The following is a 19,143-nucleotide window of genomic DNA, read 5'->3' on the forward strand; positions in this document are numbered from 1 at the left end:
TTAATCAACACTGAGACATAAAGACATTGAGAAAAACAGTCACTGGGCAATAAAGGGTGGCTCGTAATCTGGTAGTGCCAGTACAAATATATTTATTTATTTATTGACAATTGTCCTCTAGCACTTAGAGCAGTTTGAATGACTAATATAGCAATAGTCCGGTGCAATGACCATTGTGCAAAGGGCGCCGAGACATCCAAGGAGTGTATGCAGTTTAAAGTGACTAGTAGTGCGATAATCTTGGACAATGTTGATGGTGCAAATGTTGCAGATACTCCTCAGTCAGTGAGCAAGTGGTGCAGATGCCACTCTGGCATGAGTGACCAGTATTGGTCAACAACAGACATGCAAATAGTGCAGCGTGGCGAGACTACTACAGTGAGTGCACAAGTATGTATAATTGGCCCGACAGAAATGTGAGACGAAAAAAATTGGCAGCATGTTGCAATGCAATTGTAGGTTTGTCAGGATTCAGGTTGAAAGTTGGACCCAGATGCAGAGAGGACAGGAAGGTGAGTTTGTGAATAAAGGTTTATTGCAGCTTGGAAGTGAACAAAGGAACTCCGAGAACTAAATCCGGGATTGGCAGGGTTCCAACAAAGACCGGTCTGGCAGGGTAGGAGTCCGTGTTATCGGTGGGCCACAAGAGGTGAGCACTGGCCAGAGGACTGAAAGAAACCGGTTTTATCAGATAAACATGGAAGGTGGGGTGAATGCAGAGATAGGCAGGGAGCTTAAAGAGTACCACACATGGATTTACCACAGCCACAATCTGATAGGGGCCAATGAAACAGGGGGACAGTTTTTTATTTATTTTTTTATTCAACCTTGAGGGATAGATGCTTCGTACTGAGCCACACTTTATGGCCAACCGTGTAAGCGGGTGCACGGATGCGGCAACGGTTGGCTTGTACTTGAGACATGGTAGAGGACCGGAGAAGGGCAGCGCGGGCCTGCTTCCAGACCTTGGAGCACCCGCGTGTGTGGGCCTGTACTGAAGGGACTGCAGGCTCAGGCTCCTGCGATGGGAACAGTGGAGGTTGGTAGCCTAAGGAGCATTGAAAAGGGGACAGACATGGCCAAGGAGGTGCTGGGCAGTGGGTGCTCCATGAAGCGGGACGAGACTGGGATATGCAATGGAGCGCCGTCTCCAGCTGTTGATTGGTGCGCTCACATTGCCCGTTAGTCTCAGGATGATAGCCAGAGGATAGACTAACACCTATACGAAGTGTTGTGCAAAACGCTTTCCAAACCTGCAAGGTGAACTGGGGGCCCCTGTCAGAGACTATATCAGATGGAATGCCATGCAGGCGGAAAACGTGCTCGACCAGACCAGTCGGCAGTCTCCTTGGCGGATGGAAGCTTGGAAAGTTTGTTTCATCTGTCCATAAAATATTGTTCATAATTTGCTATTTTATATCAAACACAAGTTCTCTATAGCAAAATTTAGTTTCACTTGATTAATTTTCTTTTGGAGATATTCCACATTTTGTACTAAAACTTCATGGGTGCCAATAATGGTGTGCACGACTGTAGATGTGATATTGTCGCACAGAACATTTTCTAAAAAAGTACACAAATGGCTAAATGGTCCGCGACCCTTGTGAGGATAAGCGGCTCAGAAAATGGATGGATGGATGGATTTGAATTTGACTGTTGAAAGTCAGGTCGGAATCTACCAGTACAAGGTTTTGGACTTGGTCTTTGGTTTTTAAAGAGAATGACCCCAGGAATCTACTAACAGCAGTCCTCTTTTCCTTACTGACAAAAACAATTTTTTGTAGTTTAATTGAAGAAAATTTTAGCTCATCATCCAGTTGTTAGAAGGCAGTTTTATTAATTGATTTGATATGACCCCTCCTTGAGCCGTCACCTTGTCGTGGTGGGGGGGTTTGTGTGTCCCAGTGATCCTAGGAGCTAAGTTGTCTGGGGCTTTATGCCCCTGGCAGGGTCACCCATGAAAAACAGGTCATAGGTGAGGGACCAGAAAAAGCACGGCTCAAAGACCGCTAATGATGACGACAAACAATGGACTTCGTTTTCCCTTGCCCGGACGCGGGCCACCGGGGCACCCCACTGGAGCCAGGCCTGGTGGTGGGGCTCGAAGGCGAGCGCCTGGTGGCCGGGCCTGCACCCATGGGGCCCGGCCGGGCACAGCCCGAAAGGGTAACGTGGGTTCCTCTTCCCATGGGCTCACCACCTGTGGGAGGGGCCATAGGGGTCGGGTGCAGTGTGAGCTGGGCGATGGCCGAAGGCGGGGACCTTGGCGATCCGATCCCCGGCTACAGAAGCTGGCTCTAGGGACGTGGAATGTCACCTCTCTGGCAGGGAAGGAGCCCGAGCTGGTGTGTGAGGTCGAGAAGTTCCGACTCGATATAGTCGGACTCGCCTCCACACACACCTTGGCCTCTGGTACCAGTCCTCTCGAGAGGGGTTGGACTCTCTTCCACTCTGGAGTTGCCCATGGTGAGAGGCGCCGAGCAGGTGTGGGTATACTTATTGCCCCCCGGCTCGGCGCCTGTATGTTGGGGTTCACCCCGGTGGACGAGAGGGTAGCCTCCCTCCGCCTTCGGGTGGGGGGACGGGTCCTGACTGTTGTTTGTGCCTATGCACCAAACAGCAGTTCAGAGTACCCACCCTTTTTGGAGTCCTTGGAGGGGGTGCTGGAGAGCGCTCCCGCTGGGGACTCCATTGTTCTGTTGGGGGACTTCAATGCTCACGTGGGCAATGACAGTGAGACCTGGAAGGGCGCGATTGGGAGGAACAGCCCCCCCAATCAGAACCCGAGCGGTGTTCTGTTATTGGACTTCTGTGCTCGTCACGGATTGTCCATAACGAACACCATGTTCAAGCATAAGGGTGTCCACACGTGCACTTGGCACCAGGACACCCTAGGTCGCAGTTCGATGATCGACTTTGTGGTCGTGTCATCGGATTTGCGGCCGCATGTCTTGGACACTCGGGTGAAGAGAGGGGCGGAGCTGTCAACTGATCACCACCTGGTGGTAAGTTGGTGCCGATGGTGGGGGAAGATGCCGGTCCGACGTGGCAGGCCCAAACGTATTGTGAGGGTCTGCTGGGAACGTCTGGCAGAATCCCCTGTCAGAAGGAGTTTCAACTCCCACCGCCGACAGAACTTTGCTCATGTTCCGGGGGAGGCGGGGGACATCGAGTCCGAGTGGACCATGTTCCGCGCCTCCATTGCTGAGGGGGCCGACCGGAGCTGTGGCCGCAAGGTGGTCGGTGCCTGTCGTGGCGGCAATCCCCGAACCCGTTGGTGGACACCAACGGTGAGGGATGCCGTCAAGCTGAAGAAGGAGTCCTATCGGGCCTTTTTGGCCTATGGGACTCCTGAGGCAGCTGATGGGTACCGGCTGGCCAAGCGGAATGCAGTTTTGGTGGTCGCTGAAGCAAAAACCCGGGCATGGGAGGAGTTCGGTGAGGCCATGGAGAAAGACTTCCGGACGGCTTCGAGGAAATTCTGGTCCACCGTCCGACGTCTCAGGAGAGGAAAGCAGTGCACCACCAACACTGTGTATAGTGGGGATGGGGCGCTGCTGACCTCGACTCGGGACGTTGTGAGTCGGTGGGGAGAATACTTCGAAGACCTCCTCAATTCCACCGACACGCCTTCCCATGGGGAAGCAGAGTGTGGGTTCTCTGAGGCGGGCTCTCCTATCTCTGGGTTTGAGGTCACCGAGGTAGTTAAAAAGCTCCTCGGTGGCAGGGCCCCGGGGGTGGATGAGATTCGCCCGGAGTTCCTAAAGGCTCTGGATGTTGTGGGGCTGTCCTGGTTGACACGCCTCTGCAACATCGCGTGGACATCGGGGACAGTGGCTCTGGATTGGCAGACTGGGGTGGTGGTCCCCCTTTTTAAGAAGGGGGACCGGAGGGTGTGTTCCAACTACAGGGGGATCACACTGCTCAGCCTCCCTGGTAAGGTCTATTCAGGGGTGCTGGAGAGGAGGGTCCATCGGGAAGTCGAATCTCAGATTCAGGAGGAGCAGTGTGGTTTTCGTCCTGGCCGTGGAACAGTGGACCAGCTCTACACCCTCGGCAGGGTCCTCGAGGGTGCATGGGAGTTCGCCCAACCAGTCTACATGTGTTTTGTGGACTTGGAGAAGGCGTTCGACCGTGTCCCTCGGGGAGTCCTGTGGAGAGTGCTTCGGGAGTATGGGGTACCGAACCCCCTGATACGGGCTGTTCGGTCCCTGTACGACCGGAGTCAGAGTTTGGTCCGCATATCCGGCAGTAAATCGGACTCGTTCCCGGTGAGGGTTGGACTCCGCCAAGGCTGCCCTTTGTCACCGATTCTGTTCATAACTTTTATGGACAGAATTTCTAGCCGCAGCCGAGGCGTAGAGGGGGTCCGGTTTGGTGGCCTCAGTATTGCATCTCTGCTTTTTGCAGATGATGTGGTTCTGTTGGCCTCATCAAGCCGTGACCTCCAACTCTCATTGGAGCAGTTCGCAGCTGAGTGTGAAGCGGCTGGGATGAGAATCAGCACCTCCAAATCTGAGACCATAGTCCTCAGTCGGAAAAGGGTGGCATGCCATCTCCAGGTCGGGAATGAGATCCTGCCCCAAGTGGAGGAATTCAAGTATCTTGGGGTCTTGTTCACGAGTGAGGGAAGAATGGAACGAGAGATCGACAGGCGGATCGGTGCAGCGTCTGCAGTGATGCGGACTTTGTATCGGTCCGTTGTGGTAAAGAAAGAGCTAAGCCGAAAGGCGAAGCTCTCAATTTACCGGTCGATCTTCGTTCCTACCCTCACCTATGGTCATGAGCTGTGGGTCGTGACCGAAAAAACAAGATCCCGGATACAAGCGGCCAAAATGAGTTTCCTCCGCAGGGTGTCCGGGCTCTCCCTTAGAGATAGGGTGAGAAGCTTGGTCATCCGGGAGGATCTCAGAGTAGAGCCGCTGCTCCTCCGCATTGAGAGGAGCCAGATGAGGTAGCTGGGGCATCTGATTCGGATGCCTCCCGGACGCCTCCCTGGTGAGGTGTTCCGGGCATGTCCCACAGGGAGGAGACCCCGGGGACGACCCAGGACACGCTGGAGAGACTACATCCTTCGGCTGGCCTGGGAGCGCCTCGGGATCCCCCCGGAAGAGCTGGATGAAGTGGCTGGGGAGAGGGAAGTCTGGGCGTCCCTGCTGAAGCTACTGCCCCCGCGAGCCGACCCGGATAAGCGGTAGAGAATGGAAGGATGGATGGATGGATGGATTTGATATGACTGTTGAAAGTCAGGTGGGAATCTATCAGAACACCAAGGTTTCGGACTTGGTCTTTGTTTTTTAAAGAGAGTGACTCCAGGTATTTACTAACAGCAATCCTCTTTTCTTTATTGCCAAAAACAATTATCTCAGTTTTTTTGTGGTTTAATTGAAGAACATTTTGGCTCATGCAGTTATTTATCTGTTTTAGAGAGTGACACAACACATCAATTGAACAGGAGTCATCTGGAGACACTGCTAGATATAACTGTGTGTCATCTGAATCGCTATGACAACATTTAGGTTATGAAGAATTTTGCCAAAGGGTAGCATATACAGGCGGAACAGGAGGTGTCCAAGAACTGACCCTTGAGGGACCCCATAGGTCATTGCCATTCGATGAGATTGAGCACTTCCATTGGTTACGAAATAATACCTTTCCTCCAGGTCGGACCTGAACCATTTAAGGACTGTTCCATTTAGTGCAACCCACGTTTCCAACCTGTTCAGCAGTATATTATGGTCTACCGTATCAAAAGCCACACTGAGAGACAAGACCAGAAAAGACACCTTTTCCGAGTCAGTATTCAACCTTATATCATTGAGCACTTTGATAAGAGCTAATACAGTACTGTGATGTGTTTGCAAACCTTATTAAAATTTGTTAATAAGTCCATTGAAGTTCAAGAATTTGCTGAGTTGATTAAAAATAACTTTATCGACAATCTTGGCTATGAAGGGGAGGTTTGAGATGGGTCTATAGCTTGCGAACAGCGTTATATTTTTTAGAAGAGGCTGAATTGCAGCTACTTTAAGAGCCCTAGGAAACTCGCCTGAATGAAAATGAGCAATTCATTATTTGCTTCTAATCAGCTAGCACAGACTTTGCAATAGTTTTGAAAAAGTCAGATGGTACTGAGTCAAGACAGCTCATTGATGATTTCAGCTGCTGAACTGTTTTCTCTATAGTTTTTTGATCAACTGTATTAAATTCTGTAATGGTTCTTGAGTTTTTATCCGGGGGCTTCAGATGTAGCATCATTTTATCATTTTGATGATTTGTACTGATATTTAACCTGATGGATTGTATTTTTTTTACAAAAATAATGAGCAAATTCATTGCATTTATCTGCTGTGAGGAGTTCTGGAGCTATCTGATTAAGGGGGTTTGTGAGATTGTTAACCACAGCAAACAGAGTGCAAATATTGTTGAGGTTCTTACTGATGATTTCAGAAAAGCTTTGCTGACTAGCCCTGACTAACTCTTGGTTAAAATTACAAAGCTTTTGTCTGAAGAGGTCATAGTCAATTTGGAGTTTACTTTTTCTTCACTTACATTCTGCTTTCCTACACTTTGATTTCAATGTCTTTATCATCAAAGTGCTTCCCCACGGTGTTCTACAGTGGGTACAGAAAGTATTCAGACCCCCTTAAATGTTTCACTCTTTGTTATATTGCAGCGAGACCCTTGTGAGGATAAGCGGCTCAGAAAATGGATGGATGTTATATTGCACTGAGGCACGGTGAAGGACTGGTTAGAGCGTCTGCCTCACAGTTATGAGGACTGGGGTTCGATCCCCGGCCCCGCCTGTGTGGAGTTTGCATGTTCTCCCCGTGCGTGCGTGGGTTTTCTCCCGCATCGTAGGTTAATTGATGACTCTAAATTGCCCGTAGATGTGAGTGATTTTGATTTTTTTTTCCCATGCTATTGTCAACATGAATGTTAAAGTTTCCCGTTATGACAAAATAGTTGTAGTCAGTACAAATAACTGACAGCAGTTTGGAAAAATCCTCCATAAATTTTCCATTGTATCTTCGTGGTCGATAAATGATTAAAACAATAACCTTTGGATCACCTATTCGAGACAAAATTAAAAAATTTGCTGGTGTTAACTCGTGGCACGGTGGACGACTGGTTAGAGCGTCAGCCTCGCAGTTCTGAGGAGCGGGGTTCAATCCCCGACCCCGCCTGTGTGGAGTTTGAATGTTCTCCCCGTGCCTGCGTGGGTTTTCTCCGGGCACTCCGGTTTCCCCCCACATCCCAAAAACATGCACTAATTGGGGACTCTAAATTACCCGTAGGTGTGAATGTGAGTACGCATGGTTGTTTGTTTGTATGTGCCCTGCGATTGGCTGGCAACCAGTTCAGGGTGTACCTCGCGTCCTGCACGATGATAGCTGGGATAGGCTCCAGCACGCCTGCGACCCTGGTGAGGAGAAGCGGCTCAGAAAATGGATGGATGGATGGTGTTACCTCATTTAAAATAGTATTACAGCTACTTTCTGTTAACCACATTTCATTTAGTAGTCAAAAGTCTAGATCATAGTTTGTAATGATGTCATAAATCAACACTGATTTATTAAACAGTGACCTTACATTGAATAGAGCTAATCTCGCAGCGATAACTAGAGACAATGATTTGACAAATTCATATGTTATCCTCACTAAGCTTGTAGCTCTACTGCCTTTGTGTCCTATTTCTTTGACCAACTTTCTGTCCCTTGTAATTACAGGGATGAAAAATGTTTGCTCTCCATAGGGTCTGACCTTTTCTGGAGAAGAATGTTGTTTGTATCTGATTTGCAGCCACAACCCCACACATATCAGTCAGATTTGGAGATAAGATTCTTCATGGCTGGAGGAGAGGCCCTTCACATCTTAGTGGACATTGGTTTCAGACGAGGGGGATGGGAGGAAGATCTTGGCGTGGTGTGCATTGGATTCCAATATTGATAATGGCCTTCATTCTGTCCATCTAATAGAGCATTTAGGCTCGATGATAGTGAGTGTTGCGTTCGGCTTTGCTCCAATGGGGCAAGGAGGGGTGTGGGAGATTGCAAGAGCTGCCTCATCTCATTCTTCATTCGTTCCTCCGATTGTTTGGGTGACTGGTGACTCCATCTGCGCCATATGTCGTCTTATTTCTTGATCCTCCAATTGTTTAGGTACAGTTGGAGACCCCTTCTGTCCTTCAGCCACATCAACAAGGCCAATGTTTTCCTTTTGTGGCACTGAATGACGTACACTATCAAAAAAAAATGACAACCAATAACTTAACTCCTTGTTTATTGAGACAAAAAACATCTGCCTTGTAAAGATGTCTGCGCTCCCAAAAAAATTAACATTAGTCAATGAAGCTCACGGGTAGTGCAGTACACACTTCTTTGAGCCGCTCATTTAATTGCCTGAGCCTGCTGAAACGTTCATCTCCAGATCGTACCATTGGGAGAGGTCCACTTATGAAAACCTCAGCATCCAAACATTGCTCTTTTGTTAGTAGATCAATGAAATCTCATTTCAGTACCTCTGATTGCTGCTCTAAAACATCCAGGGCACCTGTGTGTATAATGACAGATTTCGCAGTTGGATAATCCATTAATGATCGCCATGATTTTTTTAGAGATATCAGACACCAGTTCAGTGGTAAAACGGACTATTTCGGTGTTCTTCTCGCTGCAAAAACGTTTCACATCCTTGACAGCTCCATCACATATTCATATCATATTAACCATTTTTTTCTTGTATGACTTAGTTTCATCCATTTCAATGATGGTGGGGGATGAGCTTTGTTTTCCACAGTCTTGTAAAAGTGGCTCAAATACATTTTTTAGTCTGATGTCAATGTTTTGCATTGACTTGTGTCCTCTTTTTTTGCCCTTCGCTGCAGCGACTGTCCACGGCCGCTCTCTCAGGGTTAAAGAAGCACTCAACGGAGGCCAGCTGGATTCCTCGGTAATCTGCTGGTGTTCTCTCCTCCATTTGGTTGCTGTCCCATACAGCATCTTTAGGCTTTGCTTCCAGTAAATTCCAGGGAGAACTGCTTGATGATCCCTTACCGTTTCAACAGTCCACCTCCGTCCTCTTTATGGAGCCAACTAGCTGTCCGTTGGCATCCTCCTGCTTACCATTTTGAGACATGGGTATAGTTTTTTTATTCTATGAGTTCATTTATCTCCACATACACTTCATGGCAGTGAATTTTCATTTCCAGGGCCGCCATCTTCTGTAGCAGTTTTTGACAGTCTTCAATGGAAAAGCGAGGCATCTTGTTGCTGGGCAGCACGGTGGCCGACTGGTTAGAGCGTCTGCCTCACAGTTCTGAGGTCCAGGGTTCAATCCCCGGACCCGCCTGTGTGGCGTTTGCATGTTCTCCCCGTGCCTGCGTGGGTTTTCTCCGGGCTCTCCGGTTTCCTCCCACATCCCAAAATCATGCATGAATTGGAGACAGTAAATTGCCCGTAGGCATGACTGTGAGTGCGAATGGTTGTTTGTTTATATGTGCCCTGCAATTGGCTGGCAACCAGTTCAGGGTGTACCCCGCCTCCTGCCCGATGATAGCTGGGATAGGCTCGAGCACGCCCGCGACCCTAGTGAGGAGAAGCGGCTCAGAAAATGGATGGATGGATCTTGTTGCTGTTCTTATTGCTAATAGCAGGGTTGTGCTAATAAGCAGGCCACGCTCATGTAATGGTGAGGGGGTCTCATAAAATATTTGAATATGGCAACGACTGACTGTATCTACAAAAAGTAAAGTCCCACAGGTTTAAAAAGTTGCTGCTTCTAATTTATTTGGAATAAGAAAAACAAACTTGTCAGCAAGAAAAATGTAGACAGCAGTGAAGCAAGCAGAGCGAGCAAAAAAAAAAGTGTCTGCAATGCACGAGAGCAGGAGCCAGAGAGTAGTGGCGTGGTTTTCCCCGTTAACATTCAATGGAATTAAATGTATATTATTTATGATATTTACACTTTCCAAATGGGTGATGATGATCTATTTTGTGATTCTATTGAGCAAAATCTAAATATTGAGAAAATGAAAAAAAAAAAAAAACAAAAGCACAGAATGAAAAACAAATGGGGCGCTTCCGCCACTTTTCACCCACGTAAGCTTGGTGCTTACCCATCCACCCCCCATCCTATGTACAGTCCCACTACCCCTGCACCGAAGTGCCATACATATCAAAATTCTCCCAGGGTTAATACCCTTCTCTTAACTCTACCTTCCCGCCACAATCCACAATTTCCTGATCTAGTCTGCGTAGAAAAAGAACTTTCCCTACACTAATGGCGGGTAAGCTGGAGTCTATCCCATCTAAGGGCGAGAGTTGGGGTGCACCATGGACTGGTAGCCAGCGAATCACTGTGAATGAATCATTCATTTAACTATTTTTAGGGGCCACACGTTGCCCCATATTTGCCTAGTGTGTATGCACCCAAGATATTATTTTGATATTCATTTTTTATGGCAAGAAATACATACTAAGGAACATGAATTTTTCCTACTTCAGCCTATATGTTAACTCAGCTAGGCTATGTAAACTCACTCTATTCACTTACCTCCGCGTGCCCGGTTGCAATCAATGGATGGGAGAGTCTCTCTCTGAATGTTCTGAACTCCTGTTTTCATTTTCGTATTAAGCACAATAATGCTTCCCAGAGGAGTTGTGTCATAGCAGAGGGCTGTGTGAACGCCACCCGAAAGGCCTCTTTATACTCACGCGGTCGCGCGGCTGACAGCGCCCGCATTGCATCACGTGACCGATGAATTGCCCCGCGCAGCACCTTTGCGTAGCTTGACTCGTACACGACAAAAATAGTTGCTGCGCATCGAACGCCGTGGAGATCATCACTCGTGATTGGTCCGTTTTAGTCACATGCTGTGATGACGTACTCAGCGTGCCCTTTGGTTATACGTATCATCTACGCCGCCGCCTTCTCGATCAATTTTGCAGCATAATTAAACGTATCATCTGGTCATCTAGGTCCATTTGTTTTAGCAGACACTGTTCCACAGTCACCATTGTTGTTGCTTTGTTCCTTGTTACGGAAAGGAAAGTGAAATGGCCAAAAAGTGCATAGGAAACTCCACCCTGTGGCGTCCTAGCCAATACCACAGTAGCGACACCCCCGACCTGGAGGTGAACTGCAGTACATTTTGAAAACTGCACGCGTGGGTTGCGCTCGAGTATAAAGGTAAACTACACGCCGGATAGCCACAGTGACGTCAGCGCGGTCGCCGTCCGTGCGAGTATAAAGAAGCATTAAGATGACGCTATGACCACAAAACTGAATTGAGAGCGCCTCCACTGATGGCAGCCAAGTAGTGTACTTCATTTTGTTACCAACAATCAATTCCACACATTCTTAATGAGAATTTCGGTTTTTTATTGGTTGCCAGGCCCATCTTTAGTATGCAGTAGGAGACATCCGTGGATGATAACCAAACCCTGATCACCCACATGCTTAGCTAAATTGTTTATGTTGATATCATGGCACAAGCTGTTGGTCAATTTTAAAAACTTTTAGCCAGGCTACACAGTGAGCGATTGTTTAGTGGTGCTACCTTACAGCAAGAAGGTTGAGGGTTCAAAAAGGCCGTCATATGTGGATGCTACTCTTACTTGTAGTTTTTGTACATTGTTGAAAACCTCATACAGTGTCAGAGGCCACAGCGCAAGACAATGCACCCATATCTGACATGATTATAAAAAATTTTAAAAATCACATTTGTGATCTGATTATATTTGATACTGCAGGTTTTAGTTTTGACTACCCAACTTTAAGTCTTGTCAAGGTCTCACACTTCCTCAGTTTTCCCAATTTGTTTTGTTCACTCAGCTGATTTCAGTTGCATGCAGACAATAATGTTTTTAATTAGGCGTGTGTTTCAAACAAAGATATTGTGTGGGACTGTTTCCTTTGTCAAAGGAACTTCTGACTGATTTGCTTTGGAGAGAGAAGTTGTTTTCTCTTCCCCCCAGGCTGTTGCTTCCTGAATCTTCAACAGGGAGGAATTCCCTCTTGTGCCTGTTGCCCACTCTCCTTCCAAACACACAGACACACACTGACACACACTGATACAGACACACACACACACACACAGGCAGGGACAATTGCGTTCTACATTCCATTTATTATCGCGTTATGCCTAGATCAGACTAGAAGATTTTTTTTCCGATATTGGCCCGATTAGCCATCGCGGGCGATTTCCCAGATCGGGCCCGACATATTTTGTCAGGAACGACAAAACTTCTTGTCGTGTGACATAATCCACGACCAACGATTTGGCCCTACGATATCAAAATGAAAAGTCTAGCATGTTTGATTTATTTATTTTTTTTTATATCTGCCATGTAGTGTGACACATCAACGACAACTCTCCGACAGCACACCTCGCGTTTATTCACGCGCAAGGATGATTCAACAAAACGATGGCTTGTTTACATACAAACGTTAGTACTAGCATTAGCTTGCTAGGCTACATAACGTTATGTTACCTGCTTACGAGCCATATTGTATTAAAATTACGTGAAGATACCTCAACCTCGTCTGGACTGGATAGCCCACTCACGAGTACCGGTGATGACAAGGCTTTTCCCCTTTTTCTTCTTTCTTCCCCAACGAAATACAATGCATTGGCGCAATCCATTGTTGTTAACGGGTGACGTTGACCGGTGACACGTTTTCTGGTTCTGCCTCTCTGACAGTTTGATTTGACAAGATAAACTCCAGTGATCATAAAAGACGGGATACGGTACGGTGAATAAATGTTGTCACTGTCTGCCCGAGAGACAGCAAGATTTTCTGGCATTAGTCTAACATTACCATGACCAAAATTGTCTTGTAGTCTGATCCAGGCATTAGATAGAAGGCAAATTGGAACCTCAAGCACAAAAGACAGAAAATGTTGGACAATTTGGAAACACACCACACATTTTCGGCAATAATACAGATTTGTTCAACTCAACTCAACTCTATTTATATCACTTTAACAACAACTGCAGCTGTAACAAAGTGCTGCACATAAAACATATGTCAATAATTATAATAATTATACAATCATAAATAATTAAATACAATATGATTTTCGAATTAAAATATACAAGTACTTCCTTTACATTGGCATCTAGCATCCAGGAGGTCCAGAGTTTTATTTCCTCTGGTTGCACGTTTTGTGAATCTGTCAGGAACGCCAGGATTACAGACGTCGATGGCCGGGACACTGAAACTGTAACCTTGTGATCACAGCATGCATGACTTCACTCACGTTAGCTACAAGCTGGGTTTGAAAGTAAACAGCTACTGTTTTCTAACAACCGATAGTTCGTCCGTTGGCGAGTAACACACATACAGAAAGATTGGTTGTATTCTCCTGTCCCATATAGTCGTCTCTCTAGCTTCACTTCACTACATTTTAGCACCAGTTTTCATTTCTCTCCAGACCTCCACCGGGACGCATGCAGCTCCACGTTGAGGGGGCGAAGCTCCTCGTGGTCACACCATCGCAGACCAGCTGCCAAAGTCCAATTGCGCCGACATTCTCCGCTCAACAAAAACGGTGGCATTGCAAACATGCTGCCTGTGAAGGCACAGAACAACAAATGCCCAAACTCTCCATCAAAGAATGCCACAGCCAAAAACATAGAAAACTTGAGCTGTTGTAACAGGCTGCCAAATCAAGGGCTTCATCATTGATCTAAATGTTCAAAATAATACCATTGAGCTCTATTTTAGTGATTGCGTAAATCCGACGTGATTCCGTGGCGTAACTGTGCTGAGGTGGGTTAGACACGGTGTAATTTTGTGGACCAGCACACCTGAGCGCATCTAAAAAGGGATGTCTGCGCTGCTGTGGCCGTGATCAGAGCCGACTTCAATACTGTCCAATAAAAGCGGCTCCTCTCATATCATTTAATTGTGGCGCGCTAGAAGCACACTAACAGTCTTTGACATTGGTGGAAGAAGAAACTGATTTGCTCGAGTCCGGGAGGTCAAAGGGCGCAAAGTACGTTTATACGGAACTGCAAGCAGACCTCCATGGGCAAATGATGTAAAGGAAATTACAAATATCTGCACGGTGAAGTGAGCACTTGAAGACTGTCCCTCAAACCCAATCGTTCGTGTGCCTCTCCATGCTGGCCAGAGGGAGGATTTTAAAAAATATAATAATAATAATAATGCATTATCCATCCATCCATTTTCTGTGCCGCTTCTCCTCACTAGGGTCGCGGGCGTGCTGGAGCCTATCCCAGCTGTCATCGGGCAGGAGGCGGGGTACACCCTGAACTGGTTGCCAGCCAATCGCAGGGCACATACGAACAAACAACCATTCGCACTCACAGTCATGCCTACGGGCAATTTAGAGTCTCCAATTAATGCATGTTTTTGGGATGTGGGAGGAAACCGGAGTACCCGGAGAAAACCCACGCAGGCACGGGGAGAACATGCAAACTCCACACAGGCGGGGCCAGGGATTGAACCCGGGTCCTCAGAACTGTGAGGCTGACGCTCTAACCAGTCAGCCACCGTGCCGTAATAATGCATTAAATTAATTGAATTCTACAAGGATTCAGATGCCCACTATTCACATATATATGAATGGATTACGACTGATATCTACCATGTCATGTGGTAATGCTTTCCCTTCTCTCGCAGCGTTGTCTACGTGATGTTGGGTGGAGCCACAGATTCATACCTGATTTCAATCAGCTGTTGGTATATTTAAGTTTGGCTCATGCTGAAGGAAGGTGCCGGAGTATTGCCTTTGTAGCCGTTTATCTTGTGGTCATTCTCTAGTTCCCAGTCCTTGTTCCTGTTGCTCTACGTCTCTCGGTTCCAGTGCCACTTAAGGTCTGTGTAATGTTAAGTACTACTGTGATTTTGTGTTTCCATTCTTGTTTGCCTTGGTGTAACAGAAATACTAAATAGTTTCGGGTTTTAAAGTACTTCTGTGATTTTTGGTCCGACCTTTTGTATTGTAGATAGATTTTTTTGTTTTTGCTTCATCTGTACCTCCCTTCAGCTGTGGCCCCGTCCAGCATCTTTTGTTTGATTATATCTCCAAGTCTTCTTTTGTTCTCACATCTGCTATTTTTTTGTTTGTTTGTTTGTTTCATGTTAGTTTTACTTCTACACACAGGTGCTGGTTGGTTTTGATATTGTAATTTTTTTTTTTTTTGCATTGGCTGTTGTTTTTCTTTTTGCTGTATTGTGTTATGTATGTGTTATGTTGTGCAACTGTTTCAAACTTTTACTTCTGCAGACAGGCTCTCGGTGAGAACGAGGCGCTTCCATAAGACTTGACCACTACAGCCAAGGTGATCAGAGAGACAGGCAGGAGAGTATTTTGTTTAACTTCTGGTAGGAAAGGGGAGAAGGAGACTTAGTGGTGGAACCACAAAGTACAGGAAATTATACAAGGAAAAAGGTTAGCTAAGAAGAAGTGGGACACTGAGAGGACCGAGGAGAGGAGAAAGGAATACATTGAGATGCGACAGAGGGCAAAGGTAGAGGTGGCAAAGGCCAAACAAAAGGCATATGATGACATGTATGCCAGATTGGACACTAAAGAAGGAGAAAAGGATCTATACAGGTTGGACAGAGAGAGGGATAGAGATTGGAAGGATGTGCAGCAGGTTAAGGTGATTAAGGATAGAGATGGAAATATGTTGAAAAATCATTCAAGGAAAGAGGTTAGCTAAGAAGGGGTGGGACACTGAAAGGACTGAGGAGAGGAGAAAGGAATGCATGGAGGTGCGACAGAGAGCAAAGGTAGAGGTGGCAAAGACGTATATGATGACATGTATGCCAGGTTGGACACTAAAGAAGGAGAAAAAGAAAAGAAAGGATATGCAGCAGATGGAAATGTGTTTACTGTTGCCCGTAGTGTGCTGAATAGGTGGAAAGAATATTTTGAGGAGTTGCTGAATGAGGAAAACCAGAGAGAAAGAAGAGTAGAAGAGGCAAGTGTGGTGGACCAGGAAGTAGCAATGAATACTAAGGGGGAAGTTAGAAAGGCACTAAAGAGGATGAAAAATGGAAAGGCAGTTGGTCCTGATGACATGCTTGTGGAGGTATGGAAGCATCTAGGAGAGGTGGCCGTGGAGTTTTTCAAAAGCTTGTTCAATAGAATTCTAGCGTGTGAGAAGATGCCTGAGGAATGGAGGAAAAGTGTGCTGGTGCCCATTTTTAAGAACAAGGGTGATGTGCAGAGCAGTGGGAACTATAGAGGAATAAAGTTGATGAGTCACACAATGAAGTTATGGGAAAGAGTAGTGCAGGCTAGACTTAGGACAGAAATGAGTATGAGCAACGTTACAGTTTCATTCCCAGAAAGAGTACCACAGATGCATTATTTGCCTTGAGGGTGTTGATGGAGAAGTACAGAGAAGGTCAGAAGGAGCTACATTGTGTCTTTGTGGATCTAGAGAAAGCCTATGACAGAGTACCCAGAGAGGAACTGTGGTACTGCATGTGGAGGTCCGAAGTGGCAGAGAAGTATGTTAGAATAGTACAGGACATGTATGAGGGCAGTGGTGAGGTGTGCTGTAGGTGTGACACAGGAGTTTAACGTGGAGGTGGGACTGCATCAGAGATCAGCCCTGAGCCTCTTCCTGTTTGCAGTGGTGATGGATAGGCTGACAGATGAGGTTAGACTGGAGTCCCCGTGGACCACGATGTTCACAGATGACATGATCTGAAGTGAAAGCAGGGAGCAGTTGGAGGAACAGTTAGAAAGGTGGAGGCATGTACTGGAAAGGAGAGGAATGAAGATTAGCCGAAGTAAGACAGAAAATATGTGCATAGATGATAGAGGTGGAGGGGGAAGAGTGAGGCTACAGGGAGAAGAGATAGCAAGGGTGGAGGACTTTAAATACTTGGAGTCAACAGTCCAGAGCAATGGTGAGTGTGGTAAGGAAGTGAAGAAACTGGTCCAAGCAGGTTGGAACGGGTGGAGGAAGGTGTCAGGTGTATTATGTGATAGAAGAGTCTCTGCTAGGATGAAGGGCAAAGTTTATAAGACACTGGTGAGGCCAGTCATGACGTACGGACAAGAGACAGTGGCACTGAAGAGACAGGAAGCAGAGCTGGAGGTGGCGGAAATTAAGATGTTGAGGTTCTCTCTAGGAGTGACCAGGTTGGATAGGATTAGAAATGAGCTCATGGCCAAGGTTAGATGTTTTGGAGACTTGTTTTGGAGATTACCTGCAGACCTGTTCATGTCATGGGCGTGTGTTAGGATTGTTGTCTTCCCCCTGTCTTGTACACACCTGCTCCTGAGAGCATCTTTCCCACTTGTGTCTCGTTTACCGTAATTACCCCATGCATTTAACCTCCTGTCTCATTCTTTCTGGTCGCCAGTTCCTTGTACAATTGTTGTCACATTCTAGCATTCCTTTTTTCCAAGTCACAGACTCATAGTAAGACAAGACCCTGTTTCGATTATTGACCTTGCCTCTTTGCCTCACGTTTTTTGGATACTGTTGCCTTTTCGGATTGCCTGCCTGTGTACCGACCTTTGCCCGTTTATTAAACCTCTCTTTTGTGAAACTGTCCATTTGTATTGGAGTCGTACATTTTGGGTCCTGTCCTCTGTTCCGTTCATGACAGAACGAACTGGCCACAACATGGACCCAGCAGACTCAGACCCGGTGCGTAAAGCCCTTCAAGCGCAGGGTCAACGCCTCTCGAAGCAGGATGAGCAGCTTGCTGCCCTCCACCTTCATCTAAAGGGACTGTCAGAGCATCAGGACACTATGATGAGACAGGTGGCCTCACAGTTTGAAGTTCTCATGAATATGGTTCAGAAGAAGGAACCAGCTGGCACAACACCTGATGCCGCCACTGTACCAATGTTTCCATGTGAAGCAATCACCATGCAGCCACCTGCAACCTCTGCTGCTGTCTGCCCACAGCTCTCTCGACTGGAGAGGTTCTCTGGAGATTCTGGGAATATTAAGCCGTTCATCACTCAGTGCGAACTCCACTTTGAGCTAGTGCAAGTTTTTCAGTATTCCACACCAGATCGTGAGGCAGCTCACTCCCTTGTCACCTTAGAACAAGGCAAGCCCATAGTGTCAGATTATGCGATTGAGTTTCGCATTCTAGCAGCTGAGAGTCAGTGGAACAACAGGGCACTACTCGATGCATTTTTTTCAAGGACTATCCCCCGTTGTCAAGGATCGTTTGGTCCCACTAGACCTGCCGACCAACTTGGGCATTCTCATTGGTCTCGCCGTAAAAATCGACAAAAGGCTTTTGGATCGCAAGCTGGACGGAGATCGGCAGAAGGATGCGTCAACGCGCACTTGGAGGACGAGCCTCGGTGACCAGCCAAACCAAGGCAGATCCCCTGTTGCCAGTCTCAATCCACAGGCTAGCATCACCACGGATGAACCCATGCAACTGGGCAGGTTCCGTCTCTCCCCTGAGTAAGTCAACACCGGCTGAGGGAAGGGCGGTGCTTCTACTGCGGGAAGTTGGGTCATTCCGTGAGCAACTGTCACGTCAAGGTTGCCGGTGCTGGTAACAAGGGTACGGGAGCGGTGAGTCTAAATTTCATTAAGGAAGACCCTACCCGGGTTCTTCCTAAAGTGACACTATGTTCTCCTGATCAAGAGATTCAGCTGTGTTGATTGACTCTGGTTCTGACGCAAATTTACTCAACTCCCTCCTCATTAGACGTATGCACCTTAGAACCTTTCAAGTAAGACGCCACCACATCACCTATGATGCAGACGGCAGTTTTATGGGCAAGATCACTCACCGCACCCAAACACACACATTGACATTTCCTGATTCTCACTCGGAACGCATTAGTTTTCATGTTTTTGACGCCATGAATTATGACCTTGTTTTAGGGAACCCATGGTTGAAATTACATAACCTCCACATTGACTGGTCTTCTGGGCAGGTTATGTCATGGGGAAGCAATTGCGCCCGGAACTGTTTCAAGCCGCCATGTGATGTTCAGGGTCATGGTTCTAAGGACAATCCACAGACCCCATCTGGGGATCCTGATTTATCTCAAGTGCCCACCTGTTACCATGACATTAAAGACGTTTTTTCCAAATCCAAGGCCAAATCCCTTCCACCCCACAGACCTTACGACTGTGCAGTTGATTTGCTGCCTGGAACCGCACCTCCACG

The sequence above is a fragment of the Phyllopteryx taeniolatus genome, chromosome 6, assembly GCF_024500385.1.
Source record: "Phyllopteryx taeniolatus isolate TA_2022b chromosome 6, UOR_Ptae_1.2, whole genome shotgun sequence".
In the NCBI taxonomy this organism is placed as follows: Eukaryota; Metazoa; Chordata; class Actinopteri; order Syngnathiformes; family Syngnathidae; genus Phyllopteryx; species Phyllopteryx taeniolatus.